At 39.9% G+C, this 25,919-nt stretch overlaps 1 protein-coding gene across 12 annotated transcripts in view; it reads right to left on the bottom strand.

Moving 5' to 3' along the window:
* ZNF536 (zinc finger protein 536) overlaps positions 1–25,919 on the bottom strand; it is an 809,539-nt gene that overhangs the window by 582,084 nt on the left and 201,536 nt on the right. Inside the window, exon 4 of one of the 12 annotated variants that reach the window (XM_073659658.1) lies at positions 13,760–13,798. The exons of the other annotated variants lie outside the window; for them this stretch is intronic. The gene's annotated coding sequence lies outside the window, so the exon portion shown is untranslated. The remainder of the gene's footprint in view (positions 1–13,759; positions 13,799–25,919) is intronic. 12 annotated transcript variants of the gene reach the window in all.

The following is a 25,919-nucleotide window of genomic DNA, read 5'->3' as shown; positions in this document are numbered from 1 at the left end:
GAACCTCCACCATATTTGACTGTAGGTACTGTGTTATTTTCTTTGTACGCCTCATTATATTTTCGGTAAACAGTAGAATGATGTGCTTTACCAAAAAGATCTATCTTGGTCTCATCTGTCCACAAGATGCTTTCCCAGGAGGATTTTGATTTACTCACGTACATTTTGGCAAACTGCAATCTAGCTTTTTTTTATGTTTCTGTGTCAGCAGGACGCACAATGCAAAGATTGAATCAACATCTCTCCTCTTTATCTGGTTTCAGATGTGATTTTCATATTGCCCACACCTGTTACTTACCTGTTACAGGTGAGTCTGAACGAGCAACACATCCTCGAAACAAAGTTGTTTAAACCACAATTTTGGAAAGGTGCCAACAATTTTGTCCGGCTCATTTTTGGAGTTTTGTGTGAAATTATGTCCACTTAGTTTTTTTTTTCTCAGTTTTTTTTTTTTGTGTGTGTTATTCCAATACACACAAAGGAAATAAACACGTGTATAACAAGACATGAGTAATTGTGATAATTTTCTGCAACAATTTCAAGATAGATAGATAATAGATAGATATAAGATAGATAGATAGATAGATAGATAGATAATAGATAGATAGATAGATAATAGATAGATAGATAGATGATAGATAGATAGATAATAGATAATAGATAGATAGATAGATAGATAATTATCTAGAAACCACAGACTGATAGACATATGACAAACTATGTACTGCAGGAGGATAATAAGGACTTGTGAATATCTTACAGTATCTTCCTCCTCCTTTCTGTTAATGACTTGTCATCAGCCACAATTATCTTGGTGACAGACAGTAAACACTCGGCGCAGGCTCCTTGGAGATGGAGACATTTCTGATTTTATACAGTATAACTATGTATGTTTCTAGACATAGATGACTGATCCATACGCACAGGACACTGGGATGTATACAGCACCAGGGTGACCTCGTACAGGAGACATACTGGGAGACCGCTCGCTGACCATGTCTATGTGTCTTCCTTTTATAATATGTTTGTATGACAGTATTATCTATGTATATAAGGATTTTTATGAAAGTGTATATAAATTAATAATTACATATTACACCAGCAGCCATCGAGGCTGGGCACACATAGGGGGTCAGTCTGTACGGGGGCATACACCATGCTGTGACAGGCATTTTAGGGGTAACACTGTGACTGGCATTATAAATATGCACCCATATAGTATACAGCATTACACATCTGCATAAACACATAGTATGTATAATTCATTCACATACATTCATATACCATACACATATACACACACACAGACTACATACATACATATACACATATACACACATACAACATAATCATTACTATTACAAACAATACATTCACAAACCGTGTGCACAAAATCCATTCATACAGCACACAGACATTTCTTATACTAATACATAATGCAGTGATACGTACAGAAAATCACATAGATGTATATGTAATGCATTGTTTGTGCAGTTGTTGCATGTGTGTATAAAGTGTGTAAATCATGTACATGTATGATACATTCCGTGTGCATATTTAATATTCTATACTATGAGTGCATGTACAGTATATATAGTGTGTATCAGTGTATTACGTAAACCATGTGAATGCATGGTACACACTATGTGTGCGTGGAGATATATATGTTTGTATGTATGTATATATATATATTGTAAGGTGGCTAACGGTCGCATAGTTCATGGGATGTATGTGTCACAGATATGGCTGTCCTCTGATGTAACCCGGAGTGTTGCTATAGTGCACGTAAGTACTAAGAGGACTGATTGGTGCACCTGGGACCGGGTTACAGGTAGTTTGGAGAGTTGGGAGGGTCCAGCTACCCACATACCTCACCTCTGGGTGTGGTTAACAACCTATAAAATAGAGGCGGCTTGTTTGGCACATGGTCTGTGTGTTTGGAGGGAGAAGGCCTCTTGTGTGTTGTTGTCTCCAGACCGAGCCAGGATACTAGATGCTATCCAGCCTTTGTGCCCACAGGACTGGCTAACCAGAGACTTGCTTAAAGGACACTATGCTTTGTTTGCCTGAACTAAAGGCTGTTTGCATTCCTTTTTGCTTTTTGAATAAACTGACATGGACTTTTAAAGGAACATGCTTCCTGTTTGCCTCCCATTGCACCCAAGTGAGTAAAAACCCTACAATATATATAACACTCTTTACTATGAGTTCATAAAAAGAGAGTGATAGTATGAGGCCATACGCTACACTTTTGGGTGCCAGTTGCAGTATTACCCCTAAAATGCATGGTTTTTGCCCCCGGGCAGAGTGACATCAATGTATGCCCAGCCTGGATCTGGTCTGTTAGATTCACAGACATTTAAACCCAATTTTCATGTATAAATGCTAGATCATGGGGGTTCGACTGCTGGAACCCCACCAATTGCCAGAAAGGCAGATTTTGGTCCCGTAGCCTGTAAATAGCAGGAATTTCAATAGAGAGTGGTGACCATGTTGCTTTATATAGATAATGACAGTCAATGGGCTCAACACTCGAACAGGTCTCCTATACGGTGCAGACTTAAATACCCTTTAGGATAAGTGACGCTAACCCCTTTATCGAGGTGAATACCCATATGCCAATCCCCAATTTATGATTTCAGTTTTGCTTATTTGCAAATGTAATACATCGTAAAGGGTCATAAAATAGTTGATTGGATTATTGGATTCACCTAATGGGATGTTGGCACAAGGTGCACAACAGTCATAACTGGCAAGAGGTAAGGAGTCCTGGGGATCTGGGTCGAGAAGACTCCTGATAAAGCATCCTGATTGTGAATGAGCCCATTGACCCACAATGTTGACTGGTTTGTGATCTGTGTGCACCGCAGCCGCTTCGACCTCCTCGTTTAGTTTATACCGCCAGATCATATACAGCGACAGATTCTCCTTTCATGCTTTATCTAAAACACACTAGGAAAATAAATGAGAACCTTGGAGTGAAATGATTGTCTTCTCGGGATTTCTATAGCCGAGACTGCTGTGAGACACAAGCGGAGAGCGGGTGTTCCTCTGTCAGGAAACATGCTATATCAACATTAATACCGCGCTCGCCTCTTAATACGGTTATAAAACCCATTCCCTTTGTACACTATTAACCCCCTGCGCTTTGAAGCCTCCAAACAAAAGTGCCGCTTGTACAAAGAAGGTAGACGGCGCACAGACAAGTGCGATACGGTGCTCAGATCCATAGGCGGGTTGAGTAGGTTAATCAGCCGGGGATTTATTGTACCAGAAGAGAAATGTATTCACATGCGAGCGGATCAGTATACGGCAGCTGCAAATTAATGGAGAAGGGGCACTTGAATCCAAAAAATACTAGTCAGCGATTCCTAGAAAGCGCAGAGGAGACAGTCATGGCTCACGATGAGTAGGGAGCAAGGTGTTGGAGGTAGAAAGCCACATATATTTTATTCTAGGATATGGGCCAAAGAAGATATTTCTTCTTTATATTCTAAAACTTTTTGTGCACTTCTGTGTATATTTGCCTGGTAGGCTGTATGTGATTTATCGAATTTCCCTCGTTGGAACAGGACCATTGTTGGATGCCATATCTGACGTATGAAATCCCACACCATGGTCTGATCATTGGGAACCCACTAGCTGCTAGATGGAAGTGGCCACTCAGTTAGAAAAGCACGGTGGCCACTTTGATGGGACTCTCAGGAACTCTTGGGATTTTTGGGATTAGTGAGGGTCCATTTGCTGGGATTCCAACAATTCGACATCTTACTGCATGTTGGTGCCAGTTGTAGATGGACTTATTACGGTGTCAGAACCTTCTGTAAGTTTCTTGGTGGGACAAGTTTACCTCTAGTAACCATAACTTGCCTAACTTAACCCAACATTGCCTAACCATACTTACCAACAGTCCCGAATTTGATGGGACTATACTGTGACAAGAGCTGAAAAATAGCCTGAGGTTTATATAAATTCCTGGCCAAAAGTAGGTGTTTTGGAGGCCCTCATGGTTGGCCCAGTAGAAAGGCTTAAATGTTTTGCTTTTGGTATTTAAACACTAGTAAGTATGAAATGAAATATCCTGTGTAATCTTTAGAAACATAGAAAGCTCAACTAATGGGACACCATATAAATGGCTCTCCATCTAACTTCATACTCTGGGATGTGTCTTTTGACAACCATGCCCTTCTTATTACCTTCCAAAGAACATAAGTTGGCTTCAGAGGGACTAACCAAGAATGTATCCATGTTGGTTAGTCCTGCCATATCAGATATGAACCAAGAAGCCATTGGCCATAAAACACAAACATCAAAATTGGGAGAAAACCCAGAGCTACAACCTAACCAGTAGGCCACCATGCTGCTCACAGCCAAGCCTTCCAGCCATGATGGAGGTTGACATGAGTGTTTGCTGTAGGGTTGAAGATGAAGACCAGCTCCTTGAAGGAAACTCATTTTTGACTGATGTTCTCGGTTTATCCCTCTTTTGACTGCTCCCAAGCCTCCGTGACGTGCAAATCATTACTTGGGAATGCCATCAGTCAGATAATCATAGCTAAAAAAAAAAAAAAAAGCGACATGAAAGCTCAGTAATAGAAATGTTGAAACCAGTTCAAGGATGGGAACATTTGCTCGCCTCGTGTGCAGCCTTATTCTGTGTAAAAAAAAAAAGTTGACTCCATGACGAGTGTAAAACCTCTATAATCAAATTATCTAAACAATTACCATTTATAAGAAGAGGATATCAGAGTTTACTACCAAGTGTCCTGCTTATTATCACAGGATATTGTTTTTAGTCTTTCTTTGGCAAATTCTCCATCTTTCCATGGAATAGATACAAAATAAAATCAATGCCGAGCTGGATTCACTGACTTTCTGCAAAAGGTTTATTGGAGGATTCAAAGAGAATTAATGAGTCAGATGCTGCATCTATTAGGGGCCATTCACTTTGGATTTTAGCCTTTTTGTTGGGTGTGAATCCCCAAAATAACAGGATTCAGATGGAACCTCTGATGGAGCCATAGAGTGCAGTGAGACCAGCGACGTTCAGATAGACTTAATTTGTGCTTTTTCCTGTGGGATCCATCTTTTCGTATGGGAACAAGAACATAGTTGGCTACGTTCTTGCGCCCGTCTGAAAACAATCAACAAAAGGATTAACATGTGACTCGCCCCCGGACCGTGGGGCACTCGGAGCCGGGCAACAGGGCAATAATGGGGGTAGTAGTGGCAACCCGGTCCGTGGCTCAGGGTGGTCAGACCAAACGTTGTGACAGTCTATTTGTAGGGTTTTAAATGTCTGACTACGCCACCCGTGGATTGCGGTCAGGGTTAACCGCCGCTGCAGTGCAGACCGCTGGGGCAGATGTAGGTGAGCAGCACAGGGATGGTATAACTCCCCATGGGAGGAGTGTGGCCCCAGGGCAGTATATAGATGGATGATGGAGGGGATGATTCCAATCGCAATAGCCAGGAGACGGAGGCCTCTTAAACAGTTCAGGGTCTTTATTAGAACAGGTGAGAAGACTCAAAAACAGTCCCGGCTAGGAGGGTGCCTGGATGTCTGAGAACAAGTGGGAAGCTGGCCCTGGTCAGGGTGAGGGCGTAGGCCTACCGTATTCTCTGCGCTCTTTCTGGCTATTTCCCTCCTGGTGGTGTAACAGCCCACGTTCCTGAGCTCGGCGTGTCTTCTCGCCCGTATGGCTTGCAACTTGGGTTCCTTTCTATTCTTGGCCTGGTGCAGCTTTGCTGGTCCCTTCAGCTGTGGCGGAACCTCCGGGCTTCTTAGGCCAAGGGACATACAATCCCCTGCGGACTGGTTATTTGCTGTAGGACTTGGAATCCTAACAGCCTCGGACACCAAAGTCCAGTAGTTCAGTTTCTCTCTCAGCCAGGACAGGCTCCTCTCGCCTTCCGTCCCTGGCTCGTGGCTCCTCTACTGCCACTCGTCCTCCTCAGCCTCAGCTGAACTGGCTCTCCCTTCTCTGGGACACCTCTCACTCCAGAGACAGGTCGTCCAGAACTCTCTAACCCTGCCCCCAGTTCCAGCTTTTATAGGGGCAGCCTGCTCCCCCTACTGGCCTGGGACAGGAGGTGCTGCTGCTAATGGTCCCTGACCAGAGAACCTCCGCCTTGCTCTCAGACACAGCTTTATTATAAATTTGTGGCATCCAGGCCAGGGTGACACACATGCAATGTGAGTGGCCCTTAGGGAAAGCAAACTGTACCCTAGCAGTGATATTGGCATACAAATGTTGACCCATACTAGCATTGATCCATTTGGACATTTCCCAGTAGCAAAATTCTGTGAAGGTCTTATACATAACCAACTCTCTGGGTTAGTAGAAGCATTAAGGATAAGCATGTAATCTAATATATTATGGGAAAATGTGAAATATACTCATCCAAAATGCCAGGGGGTAATTCAAGATGATCAAGAAGATCCATATGGATTGAAGATCTAAGATTGGCAAAACTGTCCTACAAAAGACCGCAATGATCAAGAAGATCCATATGGATTGAAGATCTAAGATTGGCAAAACTGTCCTACAAAAGACCCCAATGATCAAGAAGATCCATATGGATTCAAAATCAAAGATCCAAGACTGGCAAAACTGTTCTACAAAGGACCGCAATAATCTAGAAGATCCATATGGATTGAAGATCAGAGATCCAAGATTGACAAAACTTTCCAAACTAGATGATCAAGAAGATCCATATAGATTGAAGAGCGAAAATCCAAGACTGGCAAAACTGTCCTAGAAAAGACCACAATGATCAAGAAGATCCATATGGGTTGAAGATCAAAGATCCAAGACTGGCAAAACTGTCCTAGAAAAGACCACAATGATCAAGAAGATCCATATGGGTTGAAGATCAAAGATCCAAGACTGGCAAAACTGTCCTAGAAAAGACCACAATGATCAAGAAGATCCATATGGGTTGAAGATCAGAGATCCAAGATTGACAAAACTTTCCAAACTAGATGATCAAGAAGATCCATATAGATTGAAGAGCGAAGATCCAAGACTGGCAAAACTGTCCTAGAAAAGACCACAATGATCAAGAAGATACATATGGATTGAAGATCAAAGATTGGCAAAACTGTTCAAACTGGAGAATAAAACTGGGGTACAGGGGATAAAGAAGAAACAGATACGTCTGGATCCTATTATGTCTGCAACATAAAAGGGACCAGGTAGGTTGGAAACCAGTCAATAATTTGACATTGGAGACCAGAGCTTCAGGTTTTGCTTCTGATCTTGGGTCTACACGCATGGAAGCTGGATCAGTTGCTTTGATCTTAGGGAGAAACTTGGCAATAAAAAGTTGCCATTTTTCATGGGTGGTAATATCTATAAGAACAAGAGACTGCCAGGCAACAAATCCTACGACAATTGGGTCTTTGCCTTGAATCTCAACATAACAATTTTCCCAATTAAACACATAGTAAAAAGAGTAATTCTTCAATCAAAATCAGAAAGTTTCTCCCGACCTTCTGATTTAGTCTATAGTTGTGATGAGCTCTAAAAATGAGATGACTTCATGGGACTAATATCCAAACAGGTTCGGACAACGGTGAACATTCAGGTCGTCTTCCAGTTCCATAAACTCCAGCCTGGTTTAATAAAAAAGATTAAATTGTAATATGTTTCCTCTTCCAACGAGTCAAGAACTTCTCCAGAAATCAGCGAAGAGTTAATCACCAATTCTCGAGAGGAAACTATTTTAATATCAAGTTCTAATATCTTTTAATGAAGAAGCACTAGACTCGTTCCTAAATGAACTTTACCTGGGGACAATTATATATGTCAGAGCCGCTAACTTTATAAGCTAAGTAAATAATGAACATCATTGCTATTGAACCGACACACATGTAACAAACATGACAGGACTCGTGGCTGTATTAATGTCAAGTGATAGGATAATAGTCTGAAACCGCTGGCCAACGGAAGTTAGGCCGTGATAGCTGGAGATCGACAGGTTGGAGATCACATGTCGAACCTCAATGGAAAAGGCATCGTGTCATTTATGCAAAATGTTTCATGCTAGAGTTTGGAATTTTGCACTACAGGAGCAGACAAATCAAATTCTTCCAGGAAACTTTTCCATCGCATGACGAACATGACCGATGCCAAATGGACCAAATCTATAGTGAGAGGTCCATAAGGGGTTCTTAGTGAAACTGTCATTTGAATCGAAAATATGCAGTGTTCTTCAACAGGTGAAAAATTATGGAACCTGCAACAAAGCCACGAAAGGATCCAGTGTGGGTGAGAACAAAACCTTAGGTACGTGAACACAGAGATTTTTCAAGATGGTCAAAAACTACAAATTTTCATAAAGCGTTTCCTCAATGTCACAATTCCTCCTATCAGTGTTTGGACCTCTGAACTGTCACTCACTGTTTCCAATCTACAACAACGGTGAGCTGAGCTGTCAGTATGGTGATGGACAGCGCAACCATCCAATCAGGGGCTGGGGCGTGCTGAGCTGTCAGTGTGTTGATTGACAGTTCAGTTGTCCAATCAGGGATGGCTTCCTCCATGTGTCTGCTATTTGAGTGATTACCTGGATATTTAGCTGGCTCTCTGCCTCCAATTAATGCCAGTTGTAGCTTTGCTCTGTTCTCTGTGTTCCAGCATTTGATCTTTGTTGGCTGACCTTGGATTTGCCTTGACCATCTCTTTTTCTTGCCCTTTTGTCTTGATCCACTACCTTCCCGGAATTCTGACCTCGGACTGTGAGCTGACTGCGCCTTTGCTTTTAAATTTTAAAGAGCTTTCACAGATTTTTTTTTGCAACTTTTCGATTGGTCAGTGCCTATTTTGTTGAATAATGCTTCAAAGAAAAGACATGCACTTTATTTTTTTTCCACCAGGTGTGCATCTAAACCTGAAGGGAAGAAAAATGTTTGACCAGCAAGTTCTTTTACCATAGTAATGAATTAGAAGAGTCTTTTAAACATTTTTTTGTGATTTTTCATGCATTTTTTGGGTGGACCAGACCCACTTCGAAAGAGTCCTTAAAAGCTATCTAGCCATTGTCAGCACACTCGGTCACCCGGAGTTATCTCTTCCGAACTCTTGATAAAGATGCACATTCTACAAAGGAGTTAGACGCTACCAGGCAGAAAAGAAAAGCATCAGCCACCAAAATTCAACATGTCCAATCCTACTTTTCCTGACATCATATTTTGGGGAGAGTCATGAGCAGGGCTATGGAGTCGGAGTCGGGAGTCAGGGAAATGTCGGAGTCGGAGGTTTGGCTTACCGACTCTACACCCTGGTCATGAGGCCACCATATACAGTACAGACCAAAAGTTTGGACACACCTTCTCATTTAAAGCTTTTTCTGTATTTTCATGACTATGAAAATTGTACATTCACACTGAAGGCATCAAAACTATGAATTAACACATGTGGAATTATATACTTAACAAAAAAGTGTGAAACAGCTGAAAATATGTCTTATATTCTAGGTTCTTCAAAGTAGCCACCTTTTGCTTTGATGACTGCTTTGCACAGTCTTGGCATTCTCTTGATGAGCTTCAAGAGGTAGTCACCGGAAATGGTCTTCACTTCACAGGTGTGCCCTGTCAGGTTTAATAAGTGGGATTTCTTGCCTTATAAATGGGGTTGGGACCATCAGTTTTGTTGTGCAGAAGTCAGGTGGATACACAGCCCATAGTCCTACTGCATAGACTGTTAGAATTTGTATTATGGCAAGAAAAAAGCAGCTAAGTAAAGAAAAACGAGTGGCCATCATTACTTTAAGAAATGAAGGTCAGTCAGTTCGAAAAATTGGGCAAACTTTGAAAGTGTCCCCAAGTGCAGTTGCAAAAACCATCAAGCGCTACAAAGAAACTGGCTCACATGAGGACCGTCCCAGGAAAGGAAGACCAAGAGTCACCTCTGCTTCTGAGGATAAGTTTATCTGAGTCACCAGCCTCAGAAATCGCAGGTTAACAGCAGCTCAGATTAGAGACCAGGTCAATGCCACACAGAGTTCTAGCAGCAGACACATCTCTACAACAACTGTTAAGAGGAGACTTTGTGCAGCAGGCCTTCATGGTAAAATAGCTGCTAGGAAACCACTGCTAAGGACAGGCAACAAGCAGAAGAGACTTGTTTGGGCTAAAGAACACAAGGAATGGACATTAGACCAGTGGAAATCTGTGCTTTGGTCTGATGAGTCCAAATTTGAGATCTTTGGTTCCAACCACCGTGTCTTTGTGCGACGCAGAAAAGGTGAACGGACGGACTCTACATGCCTGGTTCCCACCGTGAAGCATGGAGGAGGAGGTGTGATGGTGTGGGGGGGCTTTGCTGGTGACACTGTTGGGGATTTATTCAAAATTGAAGGCATACTGAACCAGCATGGCTACCATAGCATCTTGCAGCGGCATGCTATTCCATCCGGTTTGCGTTTAGTTGGACCATCATTTATTTTTCAACAAGACAATGACCCCAAACACACCTCCAGGCTGTGTAAGGGCTATTTGACCAAGAAGGAGAGTGATGGGGGGCTACGCCAGATGACCTGGCCTCCACAGTCACCAGACCTGAACCCAATCGAGATGGTTTGGGGTGAGCTGGACCGCAGAGTGAAGGCAAAAGGGCCAACAAGTGCTACGCATCTCTGGGAACTCCTTCAAGATTGTTAGAAGATCATTTCCGGTGACTACCTCTTGAAGCTCATCAAGAGAATGCCAAGAGTGTGCAAAGCAGTCATCAAAGCAAAAGGTGGCTACTTTGAAGAACCTAGAATATAAGACATATTTTCAGTTGTTTCACACTTTTTTGTTAAGTATATAATTCCACATGTGGTAATTCATAGTTTTGATGCCTTCAGTGTGAATGTACAATTTTCATAGTCAAGAAAATTCAGAAAAATCTTTAAATGAGGTGTGTCCAAACTTTTGGTCTGCACTGTATGTTATGTGATTGGCATGTGTATGGACATGTGGAGAACTCTACAGACATAATGTAGTCATGAAGATAACAGAAAATTGTGAATATTCTCCTGTTCTGCCCAGAACATTCCACTGACCCCATTATCTGCTTCTTCGTCAACTTTTTTTTTCCTTTTTTCTTTTACTGCCTATTCTAAAACCATCAATTTCCACATCTTATCTAATTTTTTTTATCTTCTTCATGTTTCCCCCCACTGAGTTTTCCTGCAAGTTCACTAGTTGGGGTTTTAGTAAACTTTTCATAACTTGGAGACGTACCCCCCGGACCTCTCGTCTTCTGGGATGACAGCGTATACAAAATGACCGTGATCTTAGGAGAAAATATTTGGGGCAGATTTTCAAACATCTCGTGATGTGTTTGGTTTCGTAGAGCAGACTTCAGAGGAGGCCGAGTTCAGCCATCAAAATATAATCAGCAGCCATAAATAAATAGTCCTTACATTACAGAAACATACGGCCAACGTCCTATACGCTGAGCCAAAGCAGAAACGCAAGGCAGGAGCCAAGAGACTGACGGCTTCACCAGGAATGAAAGCCATTTCTAAAAATTCTGACTTTGTTACATCAGATTTCCCAATGGATGTGTCAAACATCATGCGGAGGCACGAGTTACCAATGGTAAGCAAGGAATAACATCAACGCCTATATCATCGGTGTTCATCCTAATCATGGGTCCCGACTACCCATTGCAAAATTTTTAACGACCATAAAACCCAATGCTTTCTACTGTTGGTGGCCAAAGCATGCAATCTAAACTGATCCAAAAGTGTGGAATTCGGCCATAATGACATTCCCTTTCTCATCTTTCATACCGTCCTACCTGCAGTATCTGTGGCACGTGCCCGAGATAATGGCTACAAGGGATGGGGCCGACAACAAGGTCCTCTTCTTGCCTATGACATTTTGATACAGGGCAGAGAACTGCATTATTGCCCCGGATGAAGGAAAGATGAGCTACAACATGATCAAATGACCTATTGTTTAAATCAGGTTTTTGTGTCAAATTAATTATTTTAAATAACTGTCCGTGATTTTTTTTTCATATCACATCAATCTGTATTGAAAATAATATAGAAATCTTAGAATTTTCACACTAGCGACCAGGGCTCTTCTAGACTAATATTTGACGTTCTTATAGAAGATCTTTAAAGAAGCTTCATTATCATCAGATGCAGGATATAATGGCTGATAGCACCTCTATATACAGGAGATAACATAGGATCCACCATTCACAATAGATGATGTCACAGCTCACCTCCTCCTCCTCCTCCTGTACAATGACTGATAACACCTCAAAATACAGGAGATAACACAGGATCCACCATTCACATTAGGTGATGTCACAGCTCACCTCCTCCTCCACCTGTACAATGACTGATAACACCTCAATATACAGGAGATAACACAGGATCCACCATTCACAATAATGTCACAGCTCACCTCCTCCTCCTGTACAATGACTGGTAACACCTCTATATACAGCTGATAACACAGGATCCATCATTCACAATACATGATATCACAGCTCTCCTCCTCCTCCTGTACAATGACTGATAACACCTCTATATACAGGAGATAACACAGAATCCACCATTCACAATAGGTGATGTCACAGCTCACCTCCTCCTCCTGTACAATGACTGATAACACCTCTATATACAGGAGATAACACAGGATCCACCACTTACAATAGGTGATGTCACAGCTCACCTCCTCCTCCTGTACAATGACTGATAACACCTCTATATACAGGAGATAACACAGGATCCACCATTCACAATAGGTGATGTCACAGCTCACCTCCTCCACCTGTACAATGACTGATAACACCTCTTTATACAGTAGATAACACAGGATCCACCATTCACAATAATGTCATAGCTCACCTCCTCCTCTTGTACAATGACTGATAACACCTCTATATACAGTAGCTAACTCAGGATTCACAATAGGTGATGTCACAGCTCACCTCCTCCTCCTCCTGTACAATGACTGATAACACCTCTATATACAGTAGATAATACAGGATCCACCATTCACAATAGGTGATGTCACAGCTCACCTTCTCCTCCTGTACAATGACTGATAACACCTCTATATACAGTAGATAACACAGGATCCACCATTCACAATAGGTGATGTCACAGCTCACCTCCTCCTCCTCCTGTACAATGACTGATAACACCTCTATATGCAGTAGATAACACAGGATCCACCATTCACAATAGGTGATATCACAGCTTACCTCCTCCTCCTGTACAATGACTGATAACATCTCTATGTACAGTAGATAACACAGGATCCACCATTCACAATGGGTGATGTCACAGCTCACCTCCTCCTCCTCTTGTACAATGACTGATAACACCTCTATTTACAGTAGCTAACTCAGGATTCACAATAGGTGATGTCACAGCTCACCTCCTCCTCTTCTTGTACAATGACTGATAACACCTCTATATACAGTAGATAATACAGGATCCACCATTCACAATAGGTGATGTCACAGCTCACCTCCTCCTCCTGTACAATGACTGGTAACACCTCTATATACAGTAGATAACACAGGATCCACCATTCACAATAGGTGATGTCACAGCTCACCTCCTCCTCCTGTACAATGACTGATAACACCTCTATATACAGGAGATAACACAGGATCCACCATTCACAATAGGTGATGTCACAGCTCACCTCCTCCACCTGTACAATGACTGATAACACCTCTTTATACAGTAGATAACACAGGATCCACCATTCACAATACGTGATGTCACAGCTCACCTCCTCCTCTTCTTGCACAATGACTGATTACATCTCTACCTAAGAATAAAAAAATAAAGACATTTAACATAAAAATCTGATTTAAACAGAAGGCGATTGTCTAATGATGAGACATTCCGTTAAGCGTCCAACTTCTAGAACTTTTCGGGCCGCACTGTCCCAACATATCTGTAATGAAGAGCCAAGTCCATGGCTGATTCATTCTAACATATTTTTCCCCCGTTAAAAAAAAAAAAAAAAAAAACACCCCTCGTACGTCTTCCCAGATTTTTGGAGAAGCTGTATATTTAGCCTTGTTTCAAGTGTAAACATGATTAAGATTTGCAGAAGATAGCAAAAATGTTGTTTTTTTTTTTCCCTTCCTACCAGAAAACTGCAGCCGCCTTCAGAAACAGCGAGATTCTCAGGCAAATTACTGCCGCTGTTTAATCAATGTTATTTTTTATCATTCGGGTTTCTTTCCTTCATGTCAGCTTCTACCACTAAAATACATTTCATCAAGGTTGGTAAAATGTTTAGAAAAGAACAGATGTCAGAATATGGGTATTGCCAATAACTCTGATGGAAGCCAGTCATTTCTTTCCTGTCCAAAGGCAAAACGGAGGAAAAATGTTGCCGGCTGTGTACAATAACTCAAGATTTACGGCAACATTTAATGGTCGTAAAACGCAAAAGTATACAAGAACCATCTCTGGGTTTTTAAAGACATCACTCAGGGAGGAGGAGTTTTTTTTTTTATTTTCTAATCTAAAGGGATTTTTTTTTTTTGGGGGAACAAACATTCAGAGTTAATTGACCCAAAAATGTAAATATTCTTTTAGTTGAAGCGAGAGAAAAAAAAATAATTGGAGGTTGAGAATTTTAGTTTTCCGATGAGATACATTTACTACTTGTAAACTTTTTAAAAAGTTGCTGTGAAGACTCGGGGTCTTCTGTGAACATAATACTAGTCAGATAACACAGGGTGAGGGTAACACTGTGTGGCAATACTTTATGGAATCACCAAACAGACAATAAACACATAGAACAGTCCCAGCAAATACCCAAGATGGTGCAAAAATTGCACAGTCTCACCCTTCTGCTGGCCCGCCAGGAATATATCATCTGTGACTTTGGGACTTCCAGGGCCAACTACCTCAACCAGTGGCACCCCACTTCGGGTGGGCTCCCTAGAGAGGAGGTAGCAACAAGCTTAGGAAGCCGACAGTGCACTCAGGTACAAGGCCAGGAGACCCGAGGGTCCCACCCTGGCCTCTCCGAGAGTTTCCATGGGGCCAGATGACTTCATTGTCCCAACCTGGCTTTCACCGAGTGTCTCCATGGGTTTCAGGTGACGAGATGGTCCCAACCTGGCAACCCCAAACAACATATCCTTGGGGCTAGGTGACCTCATTATCCCAACCTGGTTTCCCCAAATGTATCCATGGGCTCTCTGGTGGTCAATGGAGCAGATCTGTATCTTTCCAGCCAGGGCCATGTATCCTTAGGCTGGAATCCTGTAGAATCCAAATCTGTGTCTCTCTGGTTAGAGCCATGCTATCAAACTACTGTTCTGAAGAGTCTATCTGATTCTTCTTTGCAGCATGATAGAAATCCCTTTTTATATTTTTCTGTGGCTCAGGTAATCATTCACAGGTCAGGGGGAAAGGTGCAGGGCTCAGGTCTCATTGTTTGAGCATTTAATCAATTTACATAGTTTGTATCCCTATGCTCTGTAAATCAACAACTAGCTGGCTTAGTACAATATGTAATTATCATATTAACGAACACTATTGTTCTACCCTGAGTCACTGTCCTTCTTGACCAGCCAAAGAAACACATACATTCAAAAGTCAACACAAACACAATAGTGTATTTCTCTCGGCCTAACAAATCTAGATGTTTAGCTAATTAAGATTAGAAGCTGTGTCGTCACAGTCGCCTTTATTCTGCTGTAGAGAAAGTGTGAGTAAGTCCCAGAGAAGCAGTTTTAGGCTATGTTCGCACGTTGCGTCTTTTGTAGCTTACTGTAAAAAGCAGCTTTTAATTATCAGCAAAAGTTCTCAGAAATCTCATCCACACCATTTCTTTTCTTTTTTTTTTAATCCCTGACTGAATTGCAAAATTGCTTTTGAAAACTGCGACATGTCAATTTTTCTGCGTTTTTGAAGCGTTTTTTTTTTTAACCAGGAAGTGCGAAAATGAAGAAAAAAATGCAACCGTGAGTTTTTGGTGAAAAAAAATAAACTTTATTAAATATATACTGTAGACAAATGAAACGTATAATCTGCACCAAAATGCAGCAAAAAAAAAAGCAGCAAAACCTGCTTTTTGTAAGCAGCAGGTTTTGCCTGCAGAAAAAAAAAGCAGCAAAAAAAGCAACGTGTGAACATAGCCCTAGACAGAAGTTTGAGATTTAAACATGCACCAAGTGTTTCTAACATTGTGTAACATTTTGATAAATTTGGTGAAAAATGGGACTTTAAATAAAATCTCTTTATCATGGGGGCCCGTTTAGCAGGTTGATGGTGGCTGTTAAATCGTCAGCCGATCAGCGGTCATTTAATGGACCGTTAAGACAGGCCCACCGCACAAAACGATCGTTAATACGAGTGTGCATAGAATATCATTGTTATCCGCACCACGAGTCGATGTGCTGCCGAGAGCGAAGATTTTAAAGTATGCAAATTGCCTCTTCGGAGAGGAAGAGGACTAGAACTGTATAGCGCCACCTGTTGGAAGCAACAATCCTATAAGTCACTATCGACCCCTTAATGAGTCTTGCAATATGACTTAGGATAAAAGCCAAATCAGAATCTCAATTTGCAGACAAGGTGTTTCAGGGTATTGCATACTCTCTGGTCACTCTCTACAAGGAGAAACATTACTCCTTAGACCTCAATCCAGAGCCTCTCAGCCTAGCCAAATCAGATCTCATACTTTGCACTGACTAGGGGCAATACCCTGAAACACCATGTCTGCAATTTGGGATTCTGATTTGGCTTTTATCCTAAGTCATATTGCAAAATCTAATTAAGGGGTTGATATTGACTTTTAGGATTGATACTTCCAACAGGTGGCGCTATAGAGTTCCAGTCCTCTTCCTCTCTGAAGTGGCAATTTGCATATTTAATTTCCCAGATGAGCATTGCACGGCCAATAAGTCTCCTTACCTTGGCACGCCAGAGCCGATATGTCACTCTCCACAAGGAGAAACGTTACCCTTTAAATTTTAAAGCAAGCACCCAACGAATGAGCAAAGGAGTCTTCCCGATTATTGGTCTTTCTTCTCTACAGGTAAAGTGCAAAAGTTTTCAAAACTTTTTGAAAAACCAAAAAAAAAGTAAATTTTTGAACTTTTTTTTTTTTCAATATTTGTAAGCCCCTAGTTTCGTCTCCTGGCCCATCGTGTTCCTTCGTTTCCCCACAGTGCTGCTGATGTGATGCAATTATCTTCGTAGTCATTTTTCGGCGTTTTTTTTTTAATGTCCATATAGTAACCGTGGCTGTGATTAATCTGTTGTCATTCATACGACTGTGAATAGACAATAAATTCTTTGTTTCCATTTTGTTGATCTTTCAAAGGTCAAGTTTCCTACCTCCAACATTCCAGCAGTCGCCGACAATGTGTTTTGGTCCCTTCTCCCGGAGCATTAGTAAAATGCAGCGAATACAGTTATTAAGCCGCCCCGGGTTATTATTTATTTATTTTGTAATAGAGAACAGCGAGCGATATGAATTAAAACTATTTTCTCGCCCATATCCAATGGAGAAAATGAGACGGATTAACTCAGGGTATGAAAAAAAAACAAAAAAACTCTAAACAATAACACAAAACTCTGCGCCTAAACACTGTCTTTACATTCCGCAGGTCCAATCACTGTATCAAGAGATGTTAATTACAAAACAGCCATCCTAGACGATTTAGCAAAATACCTTAACGGATTAGGCAAAATATGTCCACATGCAAAAAAAAAAAATACCCTTCTGTGCCGCTGCAGCTACGAGGAAATGGGTCATTCCTGCTAGAGAAAAAAATAATAGGAAAAGAAATCCGAAATAATAAAAATAAAATATAACAAAATGAAAAAAAAAAGAAAATAAATCTAAATAAAATAAAAATACAATAAAAAAATAGGAAAAGAAATGTGAAATAATGAATATAGGATATAACATAATAAAAAAGAAAATAAATATAAAATAAAATAAAAAATACAATAAAAAAAAAAATAATAGGTAAAGAAATCCGAAATAATAAAAAAAAAATATAGCAAAATGAAAAAAAAAAAAAAAAAAAAAAGAAAATAAATCTAAATAAAATAAAAATACAATAAAAAAAATAGGAAAAGAAATGGGAAATAATGAATATAGGATATAACATAATAAAAAAGAAAATAAACCTAAATAAAAAATAAATAAATAAAAAAAAATAATAGGAAAAGAAATGTGAAATAATAAAAATAAAATATAACAAAATGAAAAAAAAAAAAAAAAAAGAAAATAAATCTAAAGAAAATAAAAATACAATAAAAAAATAGGAAAAGAAATGTGAAATAATGAATATAGGATATAACATAATAAAAAAGAAAATAAATATAAAATAAAAAAAAAAATACAATAAAAAAAAATAATAGGAAAAGAAATCCGAAATAATAAAAATAAAATATAACAAAATGAAAAAAAAAAAAAAAAGAAAATAAATCTAAAGAAAATAAAAATACAATAAAAAATAGGAAAAGAAATGTGAAATAATGAATATAGGATATAACATAATAAAAAAGAAAATAAACCTAAATAAAAAAAAAATACAATAAAAAAAAATAATAGGTAAAGAAATGTGAAATAATTGAAAATAAAATGAAAAAAAAGAAAATAAATCTAAATAAAATAAAACAATAAAAAAAATAGGAAAATACATCTGAAATAATGAAGATATAATAATGTAACAAAATAAAAAAAAGAAGAAAATAAATTTAAATAAAGTAAAATACTATACAAAAAAAAATAAAAGGAAAAGAAATGTGAAATAATGAAAATAGGATATAACATAAGAAAAAAAAAAGAAAATAAACCTACAATAAAAAAAATAATGGGAAAATAAATCTTAAATAATGAAAATAAAATATAACAAAATGAAAAAAAAAAGAGAAAAGAAATCTAAATAAAATAAAAATACAATAAAAAATAGGAAAATAATTCTGAAATAATGAAGATGTAATACTGTAACAAAATGAAAAAAAAATAAATAAATCTAAAGTAAAATACTATAAAAAAAATAATAGGAAAAGAAAAGTGAAATAATGAAGCTATAATGTTACAAAATGAAAAAAAATCTAAATAAAATTAATACAAACAATTAAATATTAAAATAATACAAAAAAAAGGAAAAAAAATAATACTGACGAATTAAATGTGTTTTGTGTTTCAAATTGAAAATGTAATAATAGAGTGGACTACTTAGGTCTCGCACTCATCAGTGTAAATAAAATCGTTCCGATGTTGATCCTGAAAGGTAGGACGAGCGTCATGCAAGTGTGAGTACAATGCGATTTTTATCAAGTAGCATCCATATAACATGCGTATGCATTCCGTATGCAGAGTTTTTAACATCAGCTTTTACATACTGTCATTCTTTGTCATTAAAGCTAGTTTTCTAAGTATTAAAGCAATCTTATATATAGATATAGATAGATATGAGATAGATAATAGATAGAATAAATAGGATAGATGTCCTGTAGATATTTAATGTCACAAGCCATATAATAAACTAGCACCCTTTATTGCCTTTCATATGACACTAAAGAGTGTTTAGGATTTTTAAACCTGTTAAACAAATATTTTAAAAAATGGCGTGGGGTCCCCCCTTATTTTTACTAACCAGGTGAGGGAAAGCAGACAGCTGGGGGGAGGTGTTATTATTCTGGGAAGGGGCCACTATCCATGGATCTTCCCAGCTTATTAATAACAGCTCATAGCTGTTTGCGTAGCCTTTACTGGTTATTAAAAAGGGGGGACTCGGAAAAGTATGACGTGGGGTCCCCCCTATTTTTAATAACCATCAAAGGCTTAACAGACAGCTGCGGGCTGATATTAATAGGCTGGGAAGGGGCCATAGATATTGGCCCCCTCCCAGCCTAATAATACCAGCTCTCAACCGTCCCAGAAATGGCGCACCCATTAGATGTGCCAATTCTGTCGCTTAGCCTCGGTTCTTCCCGCTCACCCTGGAGCATTAGCAAGTGGGGTAATAGTTTTGGGGCTGATGTCAGCTCTTTTATGCCCGCTGACATCAAGCACAGGGATGAGTAATGGAGAGGTGTCTATCAGATACCCCCATTACTAACCCCGCAGTCAAAAGTAAAATAAAGACACACTGAGAAAAGTCCTTTAATTGAAAAAAACACTCCCCAGCCCTCTTTTACCCATTTATTCCCATAGAAATTAAAGTCATTATTTTACTTTTGACTACAGGGTTAGTAATGGGGGTGTCTGATAGACACCTCTCCATTACTAACCCCTGGGCTTGATGTCCGGGGCATAAAACAGCTGACATCAACCCCAAAAATATTACCCTATTTGTCAACGCACCAGAGCGAGTAGGAAGAGCCGAGGCTAAGGCTGGTGTTATTAGTCTGGGAGAGGGCCCCTTCCCAGTCTATTAATATGAGCCCCAGCTGTCTATTATAGCCTTTGATGGTTATTAAAAATAGGAGGGACCCCACATCATTTTTTTTATGTAACAGGTATTTCTGTGCAAGAAACATTGTAAATTACTATAAACCGTCTCTGAACGGAGTTTTCTTGACTCTTTGAATGAAAATAGTTTATGGAAGAACCCCAAATCCTTGTTCTCTTTCTAAACATTGCCAATAATTCCTTCTTTTCACCCCACCACAGGATCACATATGGTCCAGCGATCTTTGGAAGTGATATATCTGCTGATTGGCAATCTGGTTTTATGCCGGAGGACTTCAATAGTTGAAGAAGAAAAGTTGATGAAAAAGTCAGAAGATGGAAGAACTTTCAGACTAACAACCTTATGAAAAATGTTTCTCCTCGATGAGGATAATTGTGGGAGTCTGGGAGTGAAGGGTGTATCACTGATGGCTTCTAAACCGTTTTTTTTTCCAAGAAACAGCACCACTCTTGTCTACTGGTTGTGTCTGGTATTGCAGCTCAGTCCAATTCACTTGAATTGAGCTAAACTGCAGTACCATGCACAAGCACTAGACCCCCAATGGCGCTGATTTGCTGCCGAGTACTTAACCTACAACCGATCATTCCTTAATCCCATTGACTTTAATTGTGCTAATACCAAAACACAACCACTATACAAGAGTGGCGCTCATATATTTAATAAAATGGATTAGGAAAAAAAATCGTTACTAGTTATTAAATGTATTCCAATTAGAAAAAAATATTTAAACAAAATGCAAAATAAAAATACAAAATTGACAAAAATGGAAAAAAATGCAAAACTGAAAAAAATGGAAAAAAAATGCAAAATTGAAAAAAAATGCAAAATTAAAAAATACAACTGAAAAAAAATGCAAAAAAAATGCAAAATTGAAAAAAATGCAAAATAAAAAACTGCTAAATTTAAAAAATGGAAAAAAATGCAAAATTTAAAAAAAATTAAAAAAAATGAAAAAATAAAAATAAAAAAAAAATAAAAAATGTAAAATTTAAAAAAAAAAAATGCATAAACGCAGGCAACTTTAATGTATCATTCGTGAAATATAATAAGCTGTGGATTTTTTTTGTGTGTTTTTATTAATACTAGGTCCATACAAGATGAAAAAGCCTCATCTGGCAAGACACGCATGAGAAAATGAGCGATGAATGTTACCAAGCCGATCCTGCCGCTGTGGTGTAGAGATATGCCTGCGTTCCCTGTCCCCTATTATCTGAGCCCTTGAACCCTAGCAAACAATGGGTTCATACAGAATGAAAGTGCCAGACTTTTAATTGTATATATTTAGTCACGCAAACACAGGCGACGGCCTGAGAAAAAGGCAACATACCCCCCCACCCCACCGTCAAGGAGTCCTGAATTTCACAACCTGCTCCTAGATTTATCCATTTAGCACCAGACTGGGAAATAGAGCGACTCCAACCCAAATTCATTAACTCTTTGCTGCCTGGAGGAATCAAGAAAAAAAGTTTCCTCCAACTTTTTAGGAGTTTTTTTTTTTTTCTTTTTGTATAAATGCTATAATATGAAACCCCTCCTATACTGGAGTAGAGTCCGGAGCAATTAGTGGGATTGCAGATAGGATTCTACATTGTACATTGGGGAGTAAAGAAGTGGGAAAAAAAAAATTTGAAAGGAAAGCGAAGGGTCTGGAAGAATGTGCGGTTTATGCTAAAATTTCGCTGTCAATCAATTCTGCATGTCTGCATGAAACTGATGATCACATCATCGTGTTAGTCTGCCTGACTGGCTCGGCACAAAGAAGGTGGGAACATTTTCACAAGCAGGGATGTCAGCACTTGAAAAATCAATCACCATCTGTGCTCGATTTCTGAGAGGGAGAAAAACAAGGCCTGTTTAAGGAGACGCCAGAACAAAATAAGTTCAATGTTTGGAAATAAACCAATGGGGTCAGAATAAACTTCAGAGGGTGGAGGGGGAAGAAGATGCGAGCGGCGGATCCGAGCTGCCTGACGCTCACAGGGAGGAGAAACAGCGGGACCCAGAAAATGGATCTCGTTTGCCGATCACTGGGTCGGGTGCTGAGCATCGATTACACATAGTGGGATCATCAACGTCAGGTCATGGGATTAATGGTCACCGGCTAATCAATATGTACTAAGGAGAGAGATGAGAAAACGCTGCACCTCATCCATATCTATCATCTGTCATACACATCTCATATATATCACATCTATCAGTCATCTCATATCTATCATCTCATATCTATCTATTATCTATCTATATATCTATCTATCATCTATTATCTATCATCTATCTATTATCTATCTATTATCTATCTATCTATTATCTATCTATTATCTATCTATCATCTATCTATTATCTATCTATCTATTATCTATCTATATATCTATCTATTATCTATCTATATATCTATCTATTATCTATCATCTATCTATTATCTATCTATTATCTATCATCTATTATCTATCTATCATCTATCAGTTATCTATTATCTATCATCTATCTATCTTCTATCTATCTATCTATTATCTATCTATCTATTATCTATCTATCTATTATCTATCTATTATTTATCTATCTATTATCTATCTATCTATCTATTATCTATCTATTATCTATTATCTATCATCGATCTATTATCTATCTCTTATCTATCTATCTATTATCTATCTATCATCTATCTATTATCTATCTATCTATTATCTATCTATTATCTATCTATCATCTATCCATTATCTATCTATATATCTATCTATTATCTATCATCTATCTATTATCTATCTATTATCTATCATCTATTATCTATCTATCATCTATCTATTATCTATTATCTATCATCTATCTATCTTCTATCTATCTATTATCTATCTATCTATCTATTATCTATCTATCTATTATCTATCTATTATCTATCTATCTATTATCTATCATCTATTATCTATCTATCATCTATCAGTTATCTATTATCTATCATCTATCTATCTTCTATCTATCTATCTATTATCTACCATCTATCTATCATCTATCTATCTATCATCTATCTATTATCTATCTATCTATTATCTATCTATCTATTATCTATCATAAATATTTAAAGCGAGTGTAGTACTACAAAGAGTTAAAACTTAACATTTATTGCAACTAAATAAAAAAGTAATATACAAGTCCGAAGGACCTAAAAACAAGTATAAGCCTGTCTGTGATAGTGAGTGACCCTAACAATCAATAGCTCATTATGTCCAGGAATATAGCCGTATGTGATATCCACATAGTCTACCTGTAACATCACACAGAGAATGGCGGGAATATAGTAACGGAGCTCTCAAGACAGTGTCTCAAACATATCATGTCTCAAGCCACAAGAACCTTAATACATTTACACAATTGATGGTGAGCCTTTAAACACCTATAAAATATGTGATGGAACGACCTCACCGGATAGAATATTGGTTCTTGCTCTCTGGCCTTAGAACAGCTCCATGTGATGGGGCATCCAAAACCTTATTCAGCCTCCAGCAACTCACAGCACACCGCTCCCAACGCGTTTCATTGCCTCAGCTAATCATCAGGGGAGAAGAGCGTGTCATGCGGTATAGAAGCTGGCATCAAACGCTCAGCTTATTCATTAGACAGTGCCGATAACAGGCAGATAGGTCCTCCTTTTAGATATGCCCGCGCTGACAAGCGGGCGCGTCATTTCCGGTTCCGGCCAGACGGCTTCCGGTATGTGGGACGCAGGAGCCGGCCGTGACACACAAACGTCACTTCCGGCCAGGCGGCATCCGGTATGTGGAACGCAGGTGACGCGCCCCCTGGGACATATTCCTTTTTGAGGGGAATACCCGGCACCGGATCAGATGGGGGGTTGTAGTCTCCGAGCGGCTGTGACCCGGTCCCGTGCCCAGGGCGTCAAGCTCAGTGTGATGTGGCAGTTCTACAGATGTTACTAAAGTTCTTTTGTGTCGACTACGCCACCTGTTGTGATGCGGTCACTGTGGCCGCCGCTGCAGCAGGGTCCGCTGAGGCTGATGGTGGATGCGCAGCTTGGTGGGATAACCCCCAACGGGAGGGGTATAGCCTCAGAGGGGACAGGCGCAGAGGATGGGGGTTGTGGTGGTGCGGTGCAGCCGGCAATGAAGACAGACTCGGGTTGTGCAGTTAAGGGTGTTTACTTACTGCAGATGTTGTACTGGTCACTCCAGCTGCTAGTGACCACCCGAGCCGTGCTGCGTCCACCAGGTCCTGGATCCAGCCAACCCCCAAACAAGTCCGGAGCGTGGCCCTGAGCTCTCCCTCTGTCCTTTCTTCAGCCGTCCCCACCAGTGATTCACCTAGGTCCAGCTCCCTCGGGCCTTCTGTTGGGACACCCTTGGCCCTGGGTTCCCTGACCCTTCATGTGGTGTGCCTTCGGGGTGAATATGGTGGGTGACCGTGGCAAACGCTGCCCACGATCTCCGGTCTCTGGCTAGGGATTGTTTTTGCCCCCACCAGCTTGGGTTCCGGTACCCTGATGCTGACTCCTCACCCGGTGCTCTAATTTGGGTTCTTGGGTCCCTTCAGTCTTCCCCCTCTGGGTCTTTCTCTGCTCCACTCTCTCTCTCTCCAGGGCTGCTGTTTCCTTCTCTCTCCTCTCCAACTCACTTTCTGCGTCTGAACTTGTCCTCTGCAGCTGACTGACCCTGATCTAAGTTTGTGCCCTCCTTATATATCCCTCTATGTGTGAGCTCAGGTGACCAGCACCCAATGAGCTCCTATCACTACCCAGACTGCTCCCCCTATCTGCCCCTACACTACATGGGATGTACCACCCCCCTCCCACTCCAGCCAGGAACAGGCTCGGTTGTACCTGCACATTTCTAAGTGGGAGTACCGTCGGCCTGCTCCTCTGAAATGGGATGTATGTAGTGCATGCAGTCTATCTGAGCTCAGTTCCACACTCCATCCTTACCCGGGAGTGGAATATCACACCTCTGGGTTGAGGTGCAATACCCCTGTAGCAGCCGAATCCTCAGGGTGCTACATTCCCCCCTGGTAAACCACAGCACGTCCTCGGGCTGTAAAGACATAAAACACCAAAACATACAATTTTTTTTTTTTTTCATATAAACATATAAAACATATAAAACATTATATATATAAAACTTTTTTATATAAACATTCTCGTAGACTTCTCTTGTCTCTGGTTCCTCCTCCGGACACTGTGCAACGTGTGTCCGGGAAAAGTGCGACAGTCTCTTAGAAAAACTGGTTTTCTATAAAACCGGTAGGGGGCGCTTTAGGAAGCGCAACTATATACAGGGAGAAGTTGGAAGTTGGCCGCTCTCAGTCCTCGGCCAGGTAGAGGGAAGGGAATGGCTGCTCACAGTCCTCAGCCTGTAGGATAAAGGGGTTAACGGGTAAACAGTTCACTGGTCCCAACGGGGACTATTTTAGCTCTAACGGTTCACTGTGCCCCGACGGGCAACTATATACAGTCTCTACTCCCGTCCTCAACGACGGCTC

This window comes from Phyllobates terribilis, unplaced genomic scaffold, assembly GCF_046119375.1.
Source record: "Phyllobates terribilis strain yellow unplaced genomic scaffold, ASM4611937v1 Scaffold_14__1_contigs__length_39327217, whole genome shotgun sequence".
Lineage (NCBI taxonomy): Eukaryota > Metazoa > Chordata > Amphibia > Anura > Dendrobatidae > Phyllobates > Phyllobates terribilis.
Note: the sequence above shows the minus strand (reverse complement) of the source record. Positions and strands in the feature narration are given on the sequence as shown.